This window comes from Equus quagga, chromosome 16, assembly GCF_021613505.1.
Source record: "Equus quagga isolate Etosha38 chromosome 16, UCLA_HA_Equagga_1.0, whole genome shotgun sequence".
NCBI classification, from domain to species: Eukaryota; Metazoa; Chordata; class Mammalia; order Perissodactyla; family Equidae; genus Equus; species Equus quagga.
In genome coordinates this window covers 32,317,900-32,334,209 of record NC_060282.1, presented here as the reverse complement: position 1 = coordinate 32,334,209, position 16,310 = coordinate 32,317,900, and the positions used below count along the sequence as shown (strand labels likewise).

The window sequence follows — 16,310 nt, the reverse complement described above, 5'->3', positions numbered from 1 at the left end:
GCAGACAACGGCAAGATGACAGAGCCAAAAGCTGAGAATCTAAATTCAAGTTCCTGCTCTAACGATGAGGAATCACATTTGTCTATGAGTAAAGACCCTGATTACAGTCACCTAAACACATAAAGCTTCATTTTCCTCTTGTAGAAAGAAGTCCAGAAGTTGGCAATCACTGGTATAGGTTCAGGATGTCAAGGCTGGGGTCTCTTTAATATTTTCTTAGCCTTTTCTTCATGGTTGGAAGAGAGCTACTATAGCTCCTGCCATGACCTCCGTCTTCCAGACTGGAGAAAGGTGGAGGTAGGAAGGAGTGGCACCTATATCAGTGAAGCAAAAAAAAACCTTCCCAGAAACTTCTAGCAGAGTTCAGCTCATGTTTCAGTGTCCAGAACTATGTCACAAGCTACCTAGAAAAAGAATGTGAAAAATTGACTTTTCTGCTAAGTATATTGTCATTCCAAATAGAATTAGGAAGGAAGAAGGGAAGAAGGGATGTTAGTAGTTAGCTGTCTCATCCTACAATCACTAAGTAACTATATAACCTCAGAAAAGTTATTTGCTCGGCCTGTATCTCATTTTCTTATCTATAAAATGATTATCATGAATATCTGCTCTATCTTAACTCCATGGTCTACCCCCACCAGCAATGATTAGGGGAAAATAAATGAGGGTTTTAGCAAATTGAAAAGTTAAAAGTGGTATATACATATAAGGTAGCTTTATTAAGAAGGTAATAGAAAGGAAGGGGTTATGTGTATTAGAAGAAAGAGACTGTAATGCATACCTTTGCACTTCTCTGATCATCGGTGAGAGTAAAATAAACATAAATTATCTAAAAGTCCATGTTGGGCATTTTAAAAATAAACCAATAGGTAGTAAATACTTAACCTTAAAATATACCAACTGCAAATTATTCTTACAGTCCATGAACTGTATGAACTCTTGCCATTTGACCAGTCATAGTACAACCTAAGTATGGTCTCTGAGCATCTTGAAAGTTTGGTCAAATATATCTGTTGTGGGACAAGACAGTGAAAATACTGCACTCTGGAAATCCCTAATGTGGATAGCTAGTTAGGAAATTTTTTTTTTTTTTAAACCAAGAGTTGGGGTAAGGGGCTGAATTTTGAAAGTAAACCAAATGGTGTGACACTGATCATTTCTGTATTCAAAGTTACAAGAGCTTTAGACTTTTCTGGTGAAAAAACATTTATCCTTTGTCAGGCTGACAATGTTCTACATTCAAATGTATTTTCAAATAGAATAATATGTTAAAATATTTTGTTTCAAGAATATCACTGTGTAATCAAACTTAGAATTAAAGTTAAAAGTCAGAGATCAGGGGCCAGCCCGGGGGTGCGGTGGTTAAGTTCGCATGTTCCGCTTCTCGGCGGCCCGGGGTTCGCTGGTTCGGATCCCGGGTGCGGACATGGCACTGCTTGGCAGCCATGCTGTGGTAGGCATCCCACGTATAAACTAGAGGAAGATGGGCACGGATGTTAGCTCAGAGCCAGGCTTCCTCAGCAAAAAGAGGAGGACTGGCAGTAGTTAGCTGAGGGCTAATCTTCCTCAAAAAAAAAAAAAAAAAAGTCAGAGATCAGCCAGCTAATATCTTGAAATCGTGCATACAATAACCTTCTCTTATAGATCCAGATTCAGAAATTGCCACATAGTCTATCAATTAACGATATCAGACAGCATAACTCTATAGCAACACTACTACCTAATTGAAACAACCAGTTTCTTAACAGCTAGGATAGACATAAGATTATAAGGTAGTTACTTGGTTCAAAGATTTGAGATCATTGCACAGAGGTTTTCTTTTGTTTTTAACCTATTAGACTGTTTTCTTTAATTCAGTAGCTGTCATATGTCCATGAAGCACAGGGGATAGGGGTAGAGAGAAATATGCCTCTTGCTTGCACATGGATCACAGCTGGGCCAATATTCAGTAATCAGACAGGACAGTTAAATGGGAATTGCTGGAAATAATCTGGAGCATTATGCTCACGAAAAGATTCTATCAGTTGTGTTTGGAGGATTTTATTCTGGCCTTTTGGTGTATGAAACAGGACCTGACCTCAAGTGTGAAGCCTGAAAAAATACATTACGGGGTCAAAAGAGCAATGGAGATGCTTCTGGATCAAGGGAAATGGTTATCAGGCATGGAAATAAGGAGAGAATACTGATTAAAGATCTTGGATAGTGGTTCAATAATAAAAGGTATGGAAGATCAACGTGCAAGTGGTAAGAGATGACGGGCAGAAAGGAGACCTGGGAGACTATGGAAGCATTTAGAGTTTTCAGACTGGAGTCTACACATACACAACTACAACCTGTAGTTTTTTAAAACCTCACAACTATTTTATAGTGATTTTTGATTGTGTTATGGGATGATGTTAACCAACCATTGTTCTATAAATATGGATGGAACATGAAATTAAGAAGGCAAATATAGTGTCTTCAGAAATATTCACCCTTGAACTATTTGTGCATCTCATTTTGCATTTATCTATTAGTCTTTCTGGGTGCAAAAAAAATTATCAAAATATCTTTGTGGCTTTAATTTTTAGGTAGTTATAAATTGAATTGCAAAAGGTAGAATATTTTACGGATGTGAATCTAGATTCAGAGCACTTAATGAACATGTAATATGTTTTCATTGTGTTCTTTAGTATTTATTCCTTTAATTAATTCAAAGAATATTTATTGAATGGCTACTGTGTGCTAGTAACGAACTAGGTCATGTCATAAAGATCATAATCAGGCTACTAAGAAAGATTTTATCCTAATAAAAACATAAAAATGGGGGGCCGGCCCAGTGTCACAGTGGTTAAGTGTGCACATTCTACTTCGGTGGCCTGGGGTTCACCGGTTCGGATCCCGGGTGTGGACATGGCACCACTTGGCAAGCCATGCTGTGGTAGGAGTCCCACATGTAAAATAGAGGAAGATGGGCATGGATGTTAGCTCAGGGCCAGTCTTCCTCAGCAAAAGAGGAGGACTGGCAGCAGACGTTAGCTCAGGGCTAATCTTCCTCAAAAAAAAAAAAATGTTCAATGATTTTCAAGACAGATTTACTTGGGAATATGTTACTGACACAGTGATTTAATTGCCAATTGAAAAAATCCTTTCAGGAAAGTTTTAGTCCTCTGTTCTGAGGAAATCGCTACGCCTGCTATTTATTTTAACAGCTTATATACTACTATAACCCTTATCAGGATACAGTGCAAAAATATGCTAAATCCTTGCAGTGTGGAAACTGAAATAAAATCAGAGGCACTGGAAATATTTTAGTTAATATCCTAGAAAAGAAGACAGAAAATATCTATAGTCATGAAGAAAATGTTATTGATGTGTTTCCTAAACCTAAATACAGATTGGGAAGGCAGAGAGTTTCCTAGGAGATTTAAACCTTACTAATATTAAGAATGAAGAAAAATATAATATGATCCAATTAGACCTACCCTTCAGATTTTAATAAAAAGTTTAGGGAGAAAAAATAGTGCTTAATGTGAAAACAGATATTACCTTCAAGTGATATCTCATAAGAACATACCTAGCTTTGCGATGGCATCCGTTATTGGAGTGATTGATTACATAACACATGTTCTGTGTCTTTTATCTTTATATGGATTTTTTTGGAACACTGCTAATGGCTTAAAATCTGAATATGTTTATAAATGCAACTTTGTTTCTGGGTAGTCTTATTCCATCTAATTCCTTTTTATGTTTGGCTTTTAATCAATAATTTCAGGCTAAATGTAATCAAATGTCTGGAAATAAAACAAGTTGTTAAATGAAATGATCTATTATCTGATAATACGTGGATTATCCTTGTCTGCTAATGCTTATTCTTTATTGATCTTGATTCTGGTTTAGGTGCTAAATATATATGTGTGTGTCTGTATAAATATATATTATAGCCAAGGGAAGAAAAGTGGGCACTTTTTATACACCACTCTTTTTTTCTCTTTTAAATCTTTGCTGTTTCTTTTGTTAGATATGATTATGTAGTCTACCATATGATTTCTAGTCATTCTTTACTTGCATCACATGAAAATACTGTGATTCCAAAACACTGCATAATAGTCAAATTATGGTAATATCATTACTCTTATGTTACCATATAGCTGCCTTGTAAATAACCTTTCAGAAGTAATTGACTTTCAAAATATTCCCTTCAATTATTTTGCTTTGGTCCTAGTACTCTTTGCCAATTCTACCATCTTTCCTTACTCTTCATATCATTAAACTAAGAGAATACATCTCTGAAACGAATATATTCAGAGTCTCACAGGACAGACATCTGAGAAAATCCAGCTCAAAAGGAAACAACAAAAGAGCAAAATGTAGAACAATGTTGGGCTCATTGCCTAAGTTATTTTTGGCCCTGATGATCTGGACGAGCGCTTGCTTGTTATGAAAGATGACTCTAAGTTACTCTATGCTGATGGAATTTATTGTAAGGAAAGGAATAATTTACAAGTCATGGCTTCAAGTTACAGTTGCAGACTTTACATTCATATAAATCATTTGCTATATTCATATAGCCAGTCATAAAAAAATTCAGAATGTACTGTGCTGTTTTGGATTGTCCTAGGCTTCCTTCTCTAGCTTCTTAGATTTCCCAAAGTATCAAGTTTAATTTTGGGATTCTCTCCAAACTTCAGATGCCTATTCAAGAAAGATAAGGAAACATCAGAATGTCCCATTAGCTGAACTTCAGTAATCTCTTGAAGATTTACTCTCTGACTAAACCCCAGTCTTCATATCAAATCATATATTTATTACTGATAACACACAAAAGGCTATATAATTTATATATGATTCATATGAATGAACAAGCTCCTTTAGTTTGTAATATCCACTTAAGATGGTTGGTTTGAAACCATTTCATATTGTACAATTTTATTACCTAAATTTCTTTGATGAACTACCAAGAACTAATACTCTTGGAAGGACTTACTTGGATAAGTTGATAAAAACAGATTAAAAAATGGTCTTTTTTTGTAGTCTTATTTGTAGGCTTTATAAGCCATGCTAATCTGAAATAGAAACTAAAATATGAAAAGGAAATCCTCCAGGCCCACAATATGCTCCCTGTTAGGGACCTCCCTAGTTCTGTGGTCTGCACTGTACAAAAGAAGAGAAAAGCTAGAGCTAATTTATAGGAGAACCTAAGATGAACAAAGAGCTGAACAGTTAGTTTTAAGACTTAGAAGAAAGGCCCCAGAAACTAAAATATTTTAGCTTGGAGTAAAAAGATTACAAAATCAATAACAATAATATTAGCTTGCATTTATTGAACACTTGCCGTAAGCCATTCTTCACAGTTACTTTATAAGATATATACTATTATTATACCCATTTTACAGATAAGAAAACTGAGACTTGGGGTAACTTAACTTGTCCAAGGTCATATAAGTGGTAAGTGTTGGAGGTAGAAATTGAATCATAGAAATCTGACTCTAGAGCCAGCTGTTTAATATGACAGTCACCATAAAGCATATGCTATTCATAAGACTGAATAGTTATTTGAATCACAGAACACTCCTTAAGATATTATCAAAAAAGGTGAGCTTGAATCTATTCAAGTTTTTAGAGCTAACATTATTTAAAGAAAGTAAGGTTATTGGAAGAGGAACAAGTCAAACAATATCAGATGAAACAAACATGAAAATGCAAACCATGAGACATAGCCCAGGATCACTGACCCATTTCTGCAACAAGCCAATGGCATGCAAAAAATAAACACATAAACAAAAGCCAATGCGGAATTTGCTAGGATCTTACTGCTCCAAGTGTAGTCCTTTTTGAGTCCAGCAATGCTGGCACCACCTGGAAGATTGTTAGACATGTAATATCTCTGGTCCTATCCCAGACCCTACTGAATCTTAAGATCCCAGAGTAATTCATTTGCACATTAAAATTTGAGAAGCACTAGTCTAGATGATTAGACACTTAACCAACTGTAATATGTAGACCTTGTTTGGATCATAATCCAACAAGCCAACTGCAAAAAGACATTTTTACCTATTAGGGAGACTGGGCATTTACTAAGTCTTGGATTTTACAAAGGAATAAGTGATAATTTCATTAGGTGTGATCATGGCACCTAATGGTTAATGATGATTGCCCAAATCTTTTAAAATTTAGACATGTATACTGAAGCATGCAGGGATGAAATAATATGTCTGGAATTTGCTTTAAAATGTTTTGGCAAAGAAAATAACAATAAGTGATACAAATGTGGCAAAATCTTGAAAATTGTTGAATCTGTATGATTTGCCATTCTACCCGAGTATCTACTTTTGAACATGTTAGAATTTTTCATAAATATTTTTTTTAAATACCAAAAGAAATGGGCTTATGCTCTAGAAATTTTAGAAATAACCGAAAGATAGAATTTTCTCATAGTAAAAGGGGTTAATCATTTAACAGGATGCCAAAGAAGCTTTCTCTAAAGGATTTTAAAAATTGAACAAAATCATTGGTCTGGGTGCAGTTTGAGATATAGTCCTGGCAAAAGCCAGAAGACTTAAAAAGTCCGTCAAGCTCCCTTTCTCATAAATGATTCTATGGTAGATGTTATACTTTGTGAATACCTTGGGTCATTGATTGTAGATTTAAGGCCTTAGTTGTGTTTTACGAAAAGGAAAAGCAGTGAAGATGTCTGTGTTCTAGCCCTGTATTTCCTCTCCTCATGGCATACTTCACTGGCAGCTCACTTTAATGGTTGACTGATGGAATGTTGAGCTACTACTCATCCCAATCGAGCATTTAATAGAGAGTCCTGTACTGATCTCATTCTGTTGAGTCTATGCTTGTAACTGCAGACCAAGGCCTTTTAATGTTATGTGATCAATAGGAAACCCTTTTAAGCTGGTGTGTATTTGTCATATAGAGAGGCATTCCTTTCAACATCACATAAACCCTTAATGTACTTACCCACTGCAAAGCATATCATTTTTTGTTTCTGGAAAAGGCAGCCAAAGAGAATTCCACAAGCTATTAAAAAGAAAAACCAAACACTTTTGCAGCTTATTAAGTGGCAGTATCTGTGGTAATATGTTTTCTATTTTCTGGCTCCTTCCTATAGAAACCTGAGGATGGTTCTTAAAGACTAAATAACAAACTCAGCCAACATCCCCAGAGGTAGACATTATACTGTTTACAAATGAACAACCCGTGTTTGACTGGTTTAGTAGGTGCCTCCTGTTTACACAGTGAGTCAGTGGATGAGCAAGAATTTGTTTCCAGAAATCTTATTTTAACCACGAGTAGTTTTTCCATTATGGTACTATATTTTGGTCTGTTGGTTTGAATTTTATGGAATAATCTAGAGCATCTAAGATTTTCCTTTAGAAAAATAAGTATTAGGAGGAATAAATGAGTAATAGGATCGTGGAGGTTTTGGTTCTGACTCTGAGTCAGAGGGTTGCTGACACTCAGGTGCTGCTCCTTACACTTCTCCAATTTAGGTTATGCCCCTGAGAGCCTCCCTATTTATAGGAAGCTGCATTGTTAGACGTGTGTGATTTTCAATTTTGTCAACACTTGAGTTGTTTTCTCTCCTTCTTCCTTATTCTTCCTAGCAGATGCCCAGTCACATAGTCTCTCCCTCTGGTCCCCCTGCAAAAGCAGCCCCTGGATAAAATTCTCTGCATTGCTTGTTAGCCAGCAGTCAGTACAAACAAAACCTGGCTGTCAAATCGTGACCTTTTGGCATTGTGCAAACATGTTTCATACCCCCCTCGACCCCTCTGCTAGTTTGTTCTGCTATAGCACAATATTATAATCCTTGGCTCGAGAATTGTAATTACAATAATTTTTTGTTTTTCCTAACCTAACCTTGCCACCGTTAAAATTGTTTATTATTATAAAGTATATTTCAAGATTGAAAATGCCTTTCCTACTGTAGATGGATTTGAGAGGAAGCATGATGCCAAGTTTTGTAGTCTGAAGAATTAATAAATATAGCAAAAGTTTTATTTCCTTTTGCTATTTTAAAAGAATATCATTATATCAAAAGGAAGAGCTTCAATGTGTGTGTGTGTGCATGTGTGTGTATCCCAAATGGGATTTATGAGAGAAGTAAGACAGTAAGAGAGTACTGTTTAAGGAAAATTTTCCCCAAAAACCCTAAAATCAAGACAGACATAAAAACACATTAAATATTTTATTTAACTCATGAATGAAGGAACTAGTAAGATGTTACAACCAGTTCAAAGGGGAATCTAAACAGACATCTATAGATCAGGATTACTGAAATGATTGATCAGATAGAGGCACATTCTTCCACTGTTGGTGAAGAGAGTCAATTCAAAGTCTCTTGGACAGTATTTGTATGGACAAGAATGTCTTTGTTTACAGACAAGAAATATTTTGCATTGCTATCAGTTTTTATTATTTATAGTTATAAATGGCTTCCATAGAATCAAAATCAGATAATACAGAAGAGCGGACGCTAGACACTGCATGGTTTTCCATCAAAACCCAGATTTTTTTCCTTACAGTAATGTATCCCTAACTGTGTCATACCATCAGTGACTCCCTACTATCAACAGAAAGAAGCTCAAACTCCTTAAGCAAACATTTTAATTTAACTCAGCCTCTTTCCAACGTTTTCTGTTATCCAGCCCACCACCCTTAAACTCCACTTTATTCAGCCAAAGTTAAACTACATATTCCCAAACTCTACTAATTCTTCAAGTCCCTAATAAATTGTCACTTTTTCTCCAAGAAGCCATGTTGTGCTTTATCTACTTTAACTAGGAATTACTGTACACGCCCTCAACCCTCAGCAGATTTTTTTCTGTACTTTTCTTGTGCATTGACCATCTGCTATAATCGACAGTAGTTCTCAAACTTGAGAGTACATCAGAATCAACTGGAGGGCTGGTTAAAACACAGATTGCTGGGTTCCACCCATCCTCTTATTCAGTGGAGCTGAGGTTGACCCTAAGAATTAGCTGGGGTTTTTTTGTTTTTTTGTGTTTTTTTGGTGGGGAAGATTGGCCCTGAGCTAACATCTCTTGCCAATCTTCCTCTTTGTGCTTGAGGAAGATTGTCGCTAAGCTAACATCTGTGCCAATCTTCCTCTATTTTGTATGTGGGATGCCGCCACAGCATGGCTTGAGTGTTGTGTAGGTCTATGCCCAAGATCTGAACCCACAAAGCCTGGGCCACTGAAACAGAGCATGCGAACTTAACCACTAAGCCACTGGACTGGCCCCGAATTTGCATTTCTTACAAGATCCCAGATGCTGCTTATATTGTTGGTCCGAAGACAAAATTTTGAGAATCATCTGCCCAGAGGAACTATGTAAAAAGCTGCAGATAAGATTAATGACACATAGACTCAGCCCTTTAGGAATTCACAATCTAATGGAGGTGTCAAAAGCTGACTCCCCAGAATATCACTAAAACCACAGTTTGGTAAGACAAAGCTGCATTTTTGAGGTAAGGAGAACACCACCTCAACAGAGCCTTAGTAGTGCCTTAGCGGCGGGGGTAGTATTAGTTGGGATATTTGAAATTTTTAAGTTTGATTTAAAGTAGATCTTTCAGTGTAACAATTTGGTTAGGACTGAGTAAGGATCATGCTATGATAGTTTAGAATTGATAGAATAAGATGAGAATTTTGAGGCAAGGGGTCCAAAGAGTTCCGGTGTGTAAACTATCAGTTGATGCTTTTTATTGAAGAGTTGACGTGTCGTTCAGGATGTTTCTGGAATGAACCAGAAGACAGTAGAGTAGTAAAATCATACTAATATAGACAGCTGTGCTAATAGTTTCAGAGACAGACACATAAACAAATAATTAGTGTGGTAAGATAAGCATAATTGAGAGTCACAGAGCCCTTTGGGAGCAAGTATATAAAATCTCATAACCTCCCTTCCATCTGCCACTGCCAGGAATTCCAAGATTATGAATGTCCTACTTTGGTTTATCTTTTGTACATCATGGAAAAAGCATCATATTTATGAAGGCAATGTTCCTCCTTGTTTCTATTTCTCACTCTGTATACTATTAACATCCCCAGGCCAGACTTGCATACTTCCACATATATATCTTATGAAAAGTCAATTTCAAATTTTGGAGGAGTGGAAAGAATTCATGTTTATTAAGGACCTACTATATGACACATACAATGCAAGCGTTTGTGTGTATATATTTCAATTAACTGTATATTAGATTTGTGTGATAATTATGATTATCCCCTTGTTAATGCAGTTAATCCTATTGGGACCTTAATGATGAGTGGGCCTCTGGATAGAGCTCTTTTTATATTATTCAAAACTCATGGTCCCTTATTTTTGGGATAGATAAGTAGTGAGTATGATGATTTTAAAGCACAGTAATCCTCTACTTAAAAGTAATAGAAAGAAGTATATATTTTTGATACCTGAGTGGCAAGTGATCTTAACTTTGGAAAGTAACACAAGCTCTAACCTTTGGTGGCATAAAATTGACACCTGTTACCATGCAAATCAATTTTTAGAAACACCCTAAAGTTAGTGTATTAAAGCTACATCCAAAAAAGACAAATTAAGTCTTTTGAAATTTAAATTCTGGCACATGATTCAATGTTTAAACTTAAATTCTTGAAGACATAGTTAAAACTGCACCAAATACATCCTATGTTTGATCACAATACTTGAAAGAATATCCAGCATATTTTTACAGATTCCAAAATCAAACTAGAAAATATGCATATTGTAAAGTAAATTTACTTAGTTTCATTCCTGACAAGCTAATATGCATGTTCTATAAAGTCGCTGAGGTAAAATTCATTTCAATATTCTTTCTCAAAGTTTTGAGAAAACATCAGCAAGGTAGTATGACTTTAGATGTTATCCACTACTTGCCGTAATGCTAATGGCATTCACAAAATACAAATTTGCTAGCTAAAGAAGCATCATTCTATTAGCACTAAACTATTTTGCACCCAGCTCTCTTCTCCTTTTGCCATATGGGCTTTTATCACACCTTTCCTTCAGCCCCAGATTTTTCTGTTCTAATTACAGCTAAGTCAAATTGGTACCAAGAGGACTTCAGAGAGTAGGCTGTCTTAATTAGGACCACATAGATTTTGAAGCTATAAGTGAAATGTGGTTCTGAAAAGAAAGCACAGAAAGATATATTGGGAAGCGGCAATAGCCTGCCCCACATCTTCTCTGCAATGAGATGGAGAGGAGTCAGAATCCAGAGAAGTATGCTCTCTCCATGCACAACATACTAAAGTGCAAATGTAAGAGAATATTAAATATTAGTTTAGCTAGACACAGGATGAAATAAGGCTCTCTGAAGGCAGACTACAGAAGTTGCCAGAGGCATGATGCGGTTATAGGAGTGCTTAATCTTTTCCAAACATCTACTAGATCTGTCTTTCTCAACCTGGGCACTATTGACATTTGAAGCTGGATAATTCTTTGATGTGGGGGCTATCCTGAGCATTGTAGGATCTTAAGCAGCATCGTTGGCCTCAATCATGCCAGTAGCACACCCTCATTTTGGCTATCAAAAATATCTCCAGGCATTGCTAAATATTTCCTGGGGGTAGGGTTGCCAGATTTAGCAAGAAAAAATAGAGGACAGCCAGGTAAATTTGAATTTCTGATAAAACAGCAAATAACTTTTGGGCATAAATATGTTCCAAGCAACAATTGGTACAGACTTGTAGTAAAAAACTATTTGTTGTTTATCTGAGATTCAAATTTAACTGGGAGTCCTATATTTTATGTAGAAACCCTACTGGGAGGCAAAATTGCCTTTGACTGAAAAACCCTCTGCTGTAGGTCTCAGAAAGTCAAGAGCAAACACCTGAGAGGCTCTTGACTGACCTGATTCCAATGTTGCTTCTGTTAACCTCTCTGACCCCAATAACTTTGTTTGCAAAGGGAGGCTCATTAACCTCCGTCACAGTGTGGAAGTGAGATCCAAAGGAAATAATGCATGAAAAATGCTTAGTACGATGCATAGTACGCATAGTAAACGATTGATAGGTAGTTGTTATTACAATCTAATGATCCCTCCCAAGTGGTATCATAATATTTACTGGTCTCTGGACTTAAGTTTTACTAACAAGAAAGACTATTATGGAAACAACAGGAGCCCTGCAGTGATTCTCAGTCTTGGCACACACTGAAACCACCTGGGGAGTGTCCTCCCTAATGTCTGTATCCTAACTCTGAGAGAGCAGGATTTCATTGATCTGGAGTCTGGCCTAAGGACTGGGATTTTCAAAAGCTTCACAAGAGTCCTAAAATGTCTAGCCAAGGCTGAGAACCACTCTTTGAGAGAAAAGTATCGGGTAATTGGTACTCCTTAATAATGAAGAAAGGGAGTAAGCTTGGCTCAATTACATCTGATTCTTGAATTGTAGAAAAGTGGGTTGGGATCAAATTTAGGGAAAAGATGGACATAATTTCATTCATTCATTCATTCAACAAATATAATATGAGTGCCCACTATGTTCTAAGCAGTGAAGGAAGTCCCTGTCCTTGATGAATGCTAGTAGGGAGAGACAGACAGTAACAAATAAGACATTTTAATCTAATTTCAAAGTCTAGAACTAAGGCCTACATGAGAGATGGTAGCATTCCAAAGAATCAAACAAAGTCAAAAAATAATAAGAAAGCAAAATGGAGAGAAACCAATGTGACTTGACAAGATGTTCTCTGTGCTTAGCTCTTAGAAGAGGTATAAGTAGGAAGGGCATATTACCAAGGATGAGTTACAAGCATGGCATAAAACTGTAAAAAGAGTGAAAGAAGGCCAAAACACAGTGAGGTTTTAGAAATTCTCAAGAAACTAGCTAACTAGGATCATTGTGTGAAAAGGGAAGTCCTAGAATAAAGGAAAACAAGAAGGAAGTCTGAGGGTCTCTTTTTGAGGAAGATGTGCATTGTTTAATAGACTATAAAAAGGAAGAACAAGTGTAATGCCTATTTTGCTTTATGTTTCTCAATTAAGAAGAATAAGCTACTAGAAAGTACAGAACAAAAACCGTGAAATGGAAATTTGTAGGCTAAGGTTAGTGAGGATGTAGTGCAAGACTACCCATATCCACTTGACAAGAATTGTAACCTCTTGGTTCAGAAAACTGAGTTATCAGGATATTTTCATATGTGGTCACAGAACCCTTGGTAGTAATATTACAGGAATGATAGTGTATCATTACACTCGCTTTTATAACAAACCTCAAAATATATATAATGGCTTAAATACAATAGAAGTTTATTTCTTGTTCAAGACCGAAATTAGTGTTCCTGAGTGGTGGGTGCCTCTCCTCGAAGGGTAGATTTAGAGACCCAGGTTCCTTCTATCTCATGGCTCTGCCATCTTTAATAAATGGCTTCTCAGGTCTCCTTGTTCATCTACTTCCAGGCTGTGGAAAGGATAAGACCATGGAGGGTCACCAATGGGATGGTCTTGTGGGTCAGGCCTGGAAGTAGCACATGTCACTTTTGCAATCCTTCCATTGGGTATAAGTCGGTCACTTGGGCACCCCTGATTGAAAGGAAAGCTGGGAAATGTAGTGTGCCCAGGAAGAATAATCATCAGGTTTGGTGGCAGCAAACGAGTTTCTACCCAGATAATAGGAGATCTGCTAGCAAATTGTAGTTAGACGAATAATTCACATTTCAAAAAAATGGTGTTGAAATGGAGTTGAAGGATATAGAAACAACACAGGTTTGAAACCACTTGGGAGGAGGAAAACAATGATCACCTGGAGTCTGCACCTCATCTTCTTCTGCATATTAGAAAGGCATTTACCAAATGCATGACATTGTTGATAAATGAGAACTGAGAGATGGTATCATTCAGTAAATTCATACTTCTTCAGATAACTGTGTCCAGTGAGTGGTAAACATCGTTAACCATGAAGACAGTACTGTGCCCTGTTACTCTCCTTGCCCATGTCTCATTAAATGTTTTTATGAACAACTTGAATAGAGACAAATTTGTGGCTGACTCAGTGAAAGAAATATTGAATGAACTGTGGATGAAAGAATCAAGAGTTGTTTCAAAATGCTCTCAGCAATCTAGAATATAAGTCAGCAGAATTTTTCTGAAGACAGCAAGGGAGTAAATATTTTAGGTTTTTGCACCATAAGGTCTCTGTCACAACTAGTCATCTCTGCTATTGTAGCCCCAAAGCAGCCACAGACAATACACTAATGAATGGATGTGGTTGTGTTCCAATAAAAACAAATTTACAAAAACAGGTGCCAGGCTAGATTTGATCCATGGGCCATACTTTGCTGAACCCTGATCTAGAAGTATAGACTAAAATCTGAAGGCAATAAATCTAAATATGTTGATTTAAGGCCAAAGAACAATAGGCCTACCACTGTATATATGTGATATCCTTTCTAATCACAATAGAGCTACAAGATAGACATTATTTGCTCTTATTTTACAGATAAGAAAGCTAAATCTCAAAAATAGTTTGACCTAGCTTTCACATCTGGAAAACACTTTATGGGACATTATGCCACTTCAACAAATGTTTGGGTGAATTGAGAGAGTCACAATTAATTGCTCAAGTCAGAGATGGAGCACTTCATATGGCAGCACTCCCTGCAGGAAAGCCTTGGGGTCTTCTGGCTTCATTCTTCTCCAAGTGTCTGACCTTGAGAGACTCACTTGACTTCTTTGGGCCTTGACTAACAAATCAATAAAAATAATAGGTTCAACTAAATAAACACCAAGGCTGCTATCAGGTCTAATGGGTTGCTATTAATATATTAAGGGCATCACGTGAAAGAGAATTGAGACTTATTCTTTGTAGCTCTAAAAGCAATTCTTTTCAAACTTTTTCTAATATAGTTCTACAAAAAAAAATATAAAACATACCAATGGCATTTTATGAGCATACATGTGTTTTACACATTCAAATTCATAATATTTTCTGATTATAAAGGCATATATTGAGAGAATTAGGCTGATATGACTGAAAATAAAAATTTTTTTTAAAGATTTTACTTTTTTCCTTTTTCTCCCCAAAGCCCCCCAGTACATAGTTGTATATTCTTCGTTGTGGGTCCCTCTAGTTGTGGCATGTGGGACGCCACCTCAGCGTGGCTTGACGAGCAGTGCCATGTCCGCGCCCAGGATTCGAACCAACGAAACACCGGGCCGTCTGCAGCGGAATGCATGAACTCAACCACTCGCCCACGGGGCCAGCCCCCTGAAACCAAAATTTTAAAGTGCAAGTGATGGATGATTGATGGATTCTTTTTAGCATCAGCACCTCAGCATTCTACTCATTGTGTTTTGGTTATTTGTTTGTTTGCTTGCTTTTGGTTGGGTAATGTCAAGAAAAATCCTTATTCACATACATAGTTTAAATGATAAAAAGATTAATAGTCTCACAATCTCAGAATACTCATCAGAATATAGAAATGCCAAGAGAGGCCTGAAAAACAAAATGCATTAACTTGAAAACATAAATCTGGTTCTTTAGTACATTAATTTGGCATATGTGATAAAAATAAATATAAATTAAGCATTTGCAAAACCCTTGTATCAATCAAGGTTGGCTTAGCTTATGCTATGGTGCCAAATGAACCTCAAACCTCGGTGGCTTGCTATAATAATTGTTTATTTCTTGCTCATATTACATGTCCAACTGAGGTTGAGGTTGGGGGTAGGGGCTCTGATCCACATAGTTTCTCAAAGATCCAGGTTGTTGGAGATGGTTCCACCATCTCGTAGCTGTACCATCTGGAGCAGGTAGTGAATGTCCTTGGTTGCTGAGGCAGGGGCAGAGGCATCTGGGGTGCAAAACATTGGCTGTTTTACACAGAAGCTGTTCTTTACACAGGTGAGTGTAAAACACATACATCACTTCTGCTCAGTGTTTGTCAAAACTAGTCTCGTGGCCCTGTTTCAGAAGTTAATGTGTGATTTACATAAACTAAAGATGCAAAAACACTTGGAAGAACTATAAAGGAGCAGAGCTCAAACACAGCTCATAACTGAAAAATACAGGTTTCTAAGCCCCACTCTACAACCCTGGAATCAGGATCTCTGGGATATAGTTGGGGAATTTGCATTTTTAAAAATGTTCCACAGCTGATTCTCATTATCAACAGGAAGCTACTGCTGTGAACAAGGAGTGTTTTTTTTATTTATTTTATTTTTTATTTTTTTTAAAGATTTTATTTTTTCCTTTTTCTCCCCAAAGCCCCCCCGGTACATAGTTGTGTATTCTTCGTTGTGGGTCCTTCTAGTTGTGGCATGTGGGACGCTGCCTCAGCGTGGTTTGATGAGCAGTGCCATGTCCGCGCCCAGGATTC

At 36.8% G+C, this 16,310-nt stretch overlaps 1 protein-coding gene and 1 long non-coding RNA gene across 6 annotated transcripts in view; one reads left to right on the top strand and one right to left on the bottom strand.

Annotated features, from left to right (window-relative positions):
- The window catches only part of OXR1 (oxidation resistance 1), a 449,619-nt gene that overhangs the window by 341,885 nt on the left and 91,424 nt on the right, over positions 1-16,310 (top strand). The window lies entirely within an intron of this gene.
- The window catches only part of LOC124227916 (uncharacterized), an 11,572-nt gene continuing 10,878 nt past the window's right edge, over positions 15,617-16,310 (bottom strand). Inside the window, exon 3 of the long non-coding RNA XR_006885584.1 lies at positions 15,617-15,785. This is a non-coding gene — a long non-coding RNA (uncharacterized LOC124227916). The remainder of the gene's footprint in view (positions 15,786-16,310) is intronic.